At 40.2% G+C, this 7,788-nt stretch overlaps 1 long non-coding RNA gene across 2 annotated transcripts; it reads right to left on the bottom strand.

The window, feature by feature from the left end:
* Nucleotides 1-1,848: 1,848 nt before the first annotated feature.
* On the bottom strand, nucleotides 1,849-7,578 carry LOC103602210. 2 transcript variants are annotated; one of them, XR_551510.1, is made up of 5 exons: nucleotides 7,319-7,578; nucleotides 6,362-6,421; nucleotides 6,186-6,276; nucleotides 2,439-2,565; nucleotides 1,849-1,974 (listed from the first exon to the last, which is right to left on the bottom strand). It is a non-coding gene; the product is annotated as an uncharacterized LOC103602210 (long non-coding RNA). The 2 variants fall into 2 exon arrangements; XR_551509.1 differs by having other exon boundaries at nucleotides 6,186-6,421.
* Between the last annotated feature and the right edge of the window lie 210 nt (nucleotides 7,579-7,788).

Here is a 7,788-nt window from a genome sequence, read left to right as displayed (position 1 = left end):
TCAAAGAGAGGATCTTTTAGTCAGCTATCTTTACAGTTCTGCTGAGTAACATTTGCAGAAAATCCAGTCTACTCCCTGGTTACACACACCAGTGAAGTGTGGCAAAAGCAGAACTGAATAAATGGCTGAGGGACCTTGGGAAAGAGTAGGAAATAAATATATTGTTCTCTGCCCCTGGTTCATGATATAGAGCCTGTAGATAGAGGCACTTGGAGAATCTATTGTAATATTTGGTCCTTGACCCCAGTTCCTGACACAGAGCTCCTAAATACCTTGGAATTTCCTAGGTGATAAGAGCATCTTTTGTTCTAATGAGGCAACTTTTGGTAGACTCCCAGATGGGGGCTGGTTACCAGAAAAGACCAGGCCATGATTAGAAGCTTGAAACTTTCAGTCCCAGCACCCATTATCCAGATAGGGGATAGGGGCTGGAGATTGAGTCAATAATCGATCATACCTATGTGATAAAGTCTCCATAAAAATCTCTGAACAGCTCTCATGTTCAGCCCATTGTCACGACGCGATACCCTGCATTGCAGTGGAGAGTCACCAACAAGAACAAGGTCCTTGCCAGAGTTGTTCCCTGGACTTTGGACTTCCTAGCCTCCAAAACTGTAAGAAATAAATTTCATTTCTTTACATATATATATATATATGTACGTACATATATGTACATAAAGATACGCGTGTGTGTGTGTGTGTGTGTGTGTGTGTGTGTGTGTGTGTGTGTGTGTGTGTGTCCCTAAACAACAGAGTTCAGAGAGCTTCCAAATGCTGAATATATGGAGGTGCCTGGAGGGTGGTATGCCCAGAGAGAGAATGGAAGTTCTGTGCCCATACCCACATACGTGGCCCTGTGCATCTCTTCACCTGACTGTTCATCTATATTGTAACAACCTTAATAATAAACTGGTAAATATAAGTATCTCCCCAAGTTCTGTCAGCCACCCTAGCAAGTTAACTGAACCCCAAGATGGGGTCATGGGAACCCCAATATATGGGCAGCGGGTCAGAAGTATAGGTGACAACCTACTACTTGTGATTGGCTTTGGAAGCCAGTGGGCAGTCTTGTGTGACTGAGCCCTTAACCTATGAGATCTGACTCTACTCCAGGTAGATAGTGTCAGAAATGAATTGAATTATAGGACATCCAGTTGGTGTCTACCAGAAAATCAGTTGTTGGTGGGGAGAAACCTCCACACATTTTGGTGACCGGAATTGAAGCATTCTGAGTTGAATGGTGTGTTAGAGTAAAAAAAACACTTTGGTTTTTTTTCTATCTCAAAGAGACCTGAACAGGCAGTGAGGGCTTGAGACAGCTCCATGCAGTGTCTGGGACCTGAGATGCAAAGAAAGAGTAAATGTTTTCCCATCTCCTTATTAGGTCTTCCAAGTATTAAAAATGGGGATGGAACCTGAATGGGTCCAAGTACCAGGACTATGGGAGCCTCAACTCTGATCTATATATACTGAGAGATGAGCATCAGAGGGAATCAAGTACAGAAGGAGAGACCAAGGAGGAAAGAGACTCCTTGAAACAACCCTTCCCTTGCCATTCAGCATCAAGGAACCAAAGAGTTCACAGATGCCAGATGATAGAGTATTGTCCATCATGATAAAGACTTTGCCTTTGTTTCTGTTTGAGCTGCAGCACCAACGGAGGGAGAGAGAATAAACTTGTATGCATCTGAACAGCAGAATTCTAAGTGGAGGAAAAGAAAAATTTCCTTTCAGAGCTTGTAGGAAATAACGTTTCGTATTACCATAGAAGTCTTCCACTTGAAAAGCTTCCCAAACACTATTTAATGGTGCATCTTCCACTCTGCCCATCTGAGCTCTTACCTGTGTTGACACTTTTGGTCCATTCCTACCCATTTGATTTTCTTGCTATTTTCACTTGGCTCCCCGCAGTCCATGGCTCTTTCCCTTGCTCCAAAGTAGAGATAACACTCAGGTCAGGAAGAGATATTCCTGCTTATAAAAAGTAAGAAACATGATGTGCTATGGCTTTCCCAGAATCCCAACTCTATGTTTAGGTGAGAACATTACCGATGAATTTTTAAAAATATTTCACAAATTCATCCACTGATTACTTCCTTCTGAATGCTTATGGAAACACTGTGATGTGCAGATAACTAGCTCTCTTCAAAGAACCACTGAATCAAAAGTACAAGAACACAAAACAGGGAACTGAATATTTTAAGTCTGCCATAAGGTTTTATGCATACTAAAGTTCTGGAATATATCATAAAGGGGGCAGAACATCTGAAGAAAGGGGATGGTTAAACTCCAGATGCCACATTGTGAAGCTTTTCATTTCTAAGTTAACAAAGCTTCAATCTCATATGCAATGTAGGGGCTCCCAAGAGGCACACAAAGGGAAAACGCAAAGATACACAAGGGCAGATTCCTGACTTGTGCAGGAATGTTATTCTCACCCAGGGAGACCAGGTTCCTGTAGTTCTCCAACATCACATCCCTGTATAAAGCCCTTTGAGCAGAGTCCAGGCTTTTCCACTCCTCCTGAGAGAATTCTATTGCCACATCCACGAATGTCAAGCATCCCTAAAATGAAAAATACATTTTACGAAGGAGTTATGGGGAGAGTTGTCTTCATACAAAATTTAAAAAGAGATTTGTAGGATGGTTTTGACTGATGTGAGCCTCTGACAGATCCACATTAAGGTATTTTTCAGCAAGTTATGTCTCTCTAATTGTTTTTTATTATACTTTCCCATAAGAGGTTATGGTAGCCTCTTAAATCAGTATGCATTTCTCACTTTTCTGGACAATACAAAAAATAGACCACAGACACACACACACAAAAAATCAAAACAGGGTTATCTCTATACAAGTGTTAGATATTATGTTGCACACCAGGTGAAATTCAATATCTAGATTAGCTAGAGCATGAGCGGTGTCTTCCGAGATGACAAAGCCCGCAGTGACTTTAAAGAATGAAAGATCAGAATCTAAAAACCATGATGATGATCAGCTTAAACAGCCTGTCCTAACTTTTCTTTAGATCAAAGGCATTGCTCTTCATCAGCACCCCCAACCCCAAGAAAGGAAGCCCTCCTCTTGTTCCCTCAGATTTGCAGAGCTTTCTTCTTAGTATTTCCTGCATGACTAAATGGACCTGTATTTCTAACTTTAGTATCCCTTAAAAGAAAATTATCCCTCTTGTTTTCATCCTGTTGTCTTGTCCCGCTTACATCAGAATCTGCCTTATCTCATCTTTCCTTTGTATTTGTCATTTATAAAAATGCCTGTTACAGTTTTGGTTCCTAATGGCCACAGTAGAAATGGGAGGCATATATGTGGTATACTGTCTCTCACCTTTTCCTTATGAGCCCCTGTTCATTTCCTCCTGACATTCTCTGAACCTCATGTCCTAAGAAATCTGCTTTATTTTTATTTTTTTATAAACTCCTCTTCCTTCCAGTTTTCCTCACTTCCATGCCATTTATGTATATGTGTCTCTGTGTGTGTGTGTATATATGTGCATGTACATATATATGTATATACACATATACATACATACACACACACACAGTTTCAAGTCTCTTCTTTTGATTTAATGGGGTTGGAAGGATGGAGAGGTTTTAACATTCCTACTATCATGTTTGCAGACTGCCAACTAGCCCAGTTCCACAGGGTGTTGTAACAAGCTAACATGAGCTGCTGTAAAAGATACACTCTAATTTTTCACTGACTTAAAATAACTTTTTACTTCTTGCTCATAGCATAGTTCCTGATTGTGTGGCTTTTCATGGGGTCATTCAAGGAATCAGGTTCTGTGCACTCTTGTGTCTTTGTCCTCCTCTAAGTCCCTAGAGTCCTCATCATTCAGCTAAGGTATAGGGTATGAAGAAAAAATAAATAAAAAAATAAAAACCGTGATGATGACGGCAATAGCAATGACTGAAGTTTCTGAACTTAAAATGCACTACAGATTATTCTAAATGCTTTACATGTACTAACTAGTATAACAACACAATAGCTCACGAGAGGAAGGTCTATTCCCATCTTAACCGAGGAGACAACTGTGTCACAGACACTCTCAGAAACTCGCTTCAGGTCAGAGTTAAAAGTGGTAGAGCAAGCACCTGAACCCAGGTGTGTGGGAATTAGAAATGAACCTGAAGAATCAGTTAAAAGTAACAGATACAGCATCAAAAATAAATCGACAGAGAGTTACTTAACTAAGTGAAGTTAAAACAAGTTCCAGGGTAATAACATGGATCTTCATAAAAGGTCATTACATATGTGCACATGCTAATAAATAATAATAATAAAACATTACTACTCATTACTTTTAACTAATTAACTTGATAGTATAGAACAAACTTAAGGCCATAAAAAATTTAAGGTAGAATTTCAACTGCTAAAAATAAAAATGTATTTCAAATGATCATGTGTCTTTGATAAAAACCATGGGCTTGTGCATCCATGCACTCATGCACACACATCACATACACACATATTTACATTAATTCAAATAAGAGGAATTGTCCCTCAACATATTTTTTCAATGATTTTTTTTCATTATTTTTGCTCACGTACGTTTCAGCATGTTTGTGACAATGAAGATGTATAAACTGTACTTAATTTAGTTTATAAACATTATAGTATATTGAGCTATTAAAAAGTGATACAAAATTTTAAAAATGAAGGAACTGGAACTCTAATCTCTATTAATTACCCATATTCAAAAATATGAACACAATTTTATCCACATCAATTTAGATATTTAGACATTAACAAAACCCCAGTGAAATTTATTAGTTTATCCCACTAATAAAACTGTTGATACAAAATTAGAAAGTTTGTGAGCACTATGTATTAAAGATATTAAGTTCAAAAAGAAAATATATCTCAGTAGTATATACCTGAAGAAATTATTGAATAATCAAAAATCAGGCCAAAAATAAATTTGAGAAACATAATAAAACTTGATAGTAAGCAAGAACATTCTACCAAATGTGACTATCATCAGTAAACACTGTATTCATTTTCTTTACATTAAGGTGGAAAGAGGGGGCTAGCACTTAGATCTAAATGAAACGGAGCCTTTGTAACCATACATTAAGGGAGACCTTCCAAAGGAAGATTGAAAAAAAAAAAAAAAACCAGGGCATGAAGAAAAGATTTCTGTTTCACACTAAAAAAAATTTATAACCAAAAAAATGACAAGAAGGCATATATAAAAATTAAACGACAAAACTTCCTTGACTCCAGCCACAGAACTGAAAACAGTGGTTCCCCATTGAGATGTGAGAGAGAATGTGGAGGATGTGACGGGAAAGGGAATGCTTTAAGTCTTAGTGGCTAAGCTGCACATTTGTTTGGAATTTTACCACAAAACAAATATATACCTCATCTGATGTTTCATTTAAAAAGAACAGAATATTTAACAATAATTGGTGGAAAGAGAATATGGTTCCATTCTCTCTAACGCTCCCATGTCTGAGCAAAATTATAACCATTTTTACCTGAAAGATCTGCCACACAAGAATCCATTCAAGAACACCACTCCCTCCTTGAAATAGATTTGCTGAGAAGGGTTTAATGAATCTCCTGCTTTTACATTTTTAGCTTGATTTCATATTTTAAAATCGATGATGGAATTAAGACACCTCTATCACTGAAATCTCTGTCAAACTTTCCATTCTATTCTAATCATTAAGATTTTGGAGTCAGAAACACAGTGATTCACTCATTTAGCTCCAAATGTAGCATAAAATCAGGCCGAACAGATTTCCCCTTATTGGTCTCCTTTCCCAGAATTTAGTAGGTATTTGTGCACATTAATATGTGACTTCCATGAGCAGCTCCTCTAATCCTGGCCCACAGAGAGCTGCCAGTGCATCCAGATGTGGCCCTAAACACTCCCTGCTGCCCAACAGCACTGACACCACAGGGCCCACACCCATCACGAATCTATGCCTGGTAGTGAGGCCCTTCCCAGGACCATGCCCAGTGGAGCCTATTCACAAGTTCATGTCACGGGGTCACTGTGAGAAGGAATTTAAGAGGAGACGAGAGGGACTGAGGAAAGGCATGGGTGAGTGCGAGCAAACATGTCAGGCAGGAAACTTCAGAGTCAGAGAAGATGAGCAACTGCAATGCCCACATTTCAGAAAGGAAGGACAAAGAACAATCAATTGAGAATATCACTTTACCTGAGTGAGAGCCATTCCTGACTCCTTTTCTTTCCTCTTTGTCCTCTTTTAAGCTTCCTCCTCAGGAAAAATGAGTCTTTAAAAGTCAATTCTGAATATTAAAAAAAAGCTGCTTAATGCTTAGATACAACACACCCCCTTCCTATGCAAAACCACACACACAGGAGAGACCTCACCAGTGGAAGACAATTCCTCTGCTGTCCATTGCACCAGGGGGATGAGGTGATAATAAACTCCTACAGGAAAACCAACAAGTGAGGTTTTGACCCCTTTCTTCAGAACTCACTCCCCTCTTGGTGAAGCCCACTGCAGCAGTGAGGAGCTGGGCTGGACCGAGCTCCCTTCAGGGCAAAGACCCGACCCTGACCTACCCCATTGAGAGAACAGCCTCCCCCCCGCCCACTCTTCTGAGGATCACAGGCAGATTTCAGCCCTCAGAAATGGAGGACACAGCCTTGGTGCTCAATGCTGGATGTACATTAGAATCAACTTGCTAGGGTTGAGCACCACTCAGAGGGGCAAATCCAGCACACCTCTCACCTTCTGGCTCTGCTGTCCCCTTGGAGCCCTGTTATCACCAGTATGCAGACAGAGGGAAGCAAAGGAGCACACAAAGAAACATGCAGAGCAGGCAATATAGACCAGAGGTGGGGTGACAGTGCAGCTGGAATGATAACAGCATGGATTGGGGGAGTCACAGAAGTCTCCACTGAAAAGGTGATACCAGAACAAAGATGCAGGGAAGGAAGGGTGTTTGCCACCTGCAGTTCAGGGGCCAGAGAGTTCTAGGTAGAGAGACAGCCCAAGTGAAGGTCTAACGCAGGGGCAACCTTGGCCCCAGGAAAAGGACAGAGGCTTGTGTGGTTGGAGCAGAGTGAGAAAGGAGGACACAAGCAGGAGATGAGGTCAGAGGTACTGGGGGGAGCACGTCAGGCAGGGCCAAGGTCTCCAAACCTTTCTCTTCCACACCTAAAAGAATTTTGGAAATGATGTATTTCCTCAACCAGTTTAAACAAACATGCATTTTTTATTTTACAAATTAAAACACTTACAAAATAATGTGATAGCTTCCATATTTTAAATATATACAGAGATGTGCAACTGAGCCTCAGAAAGTAGAGGGCCGCCCTTACCTGAGGTGTGAGGACTGCAGGGGGAGAACCTTTGGGGGAGCTCAGAAGTCACTTTTGGACATACGAAGGTGGACATGTCTGTTCAATGTCCCAGCAGACAGTTGAGGAAACAATTGAATGCAGGATTCTAGAGTTTGGGGGAGGAGACTCCAGGGGAAATGGAGACACGTAGGTAGTAATTAAAGCCATGAAATAAGATGACAAGGAAAGTCAGCAGGTCTAGACAGAGATGAGAAGAGATTTAAGAAGTGGGACACAACCACATTCAGAGAACAGGGTTTAGGAAATACAAGCAGAGGAAAAGTGTGAAGTGATCATAGAGTCGATAAGAAAATTAAAACAAATAGATTTTTAAAGGTTAGTGGGATGTCCTCAAAGCCAAGAAAAAAGAAGTGGGAGGAACTTGCTGCTAATAGGAAAAGGAAAATGATGACAGAAAATTAAATATTAGATTTAGAAACGGGGAGGTC

This window comes from Galeopterus variegatus, unplaced genomic scaffold (genome assembly GCF_000696425.1).
Source record: "Galeopterus variegatus unplaced genomic scaffold, G_variegatus-3.0.2 Scaffold4052, whole genome shotgun sequence".
NCBI lineage: Eukaryota > Metazoa > Chordata > Mammalia > Dermoptera > Cynocephalidae > Galeopterus > Galeopterus variegatus.
The sequence above is the reverse complement of the archived record's forward strand: the minus strand, read 5'-3'. Positions and strand labels throughout refer to the sequence as shown.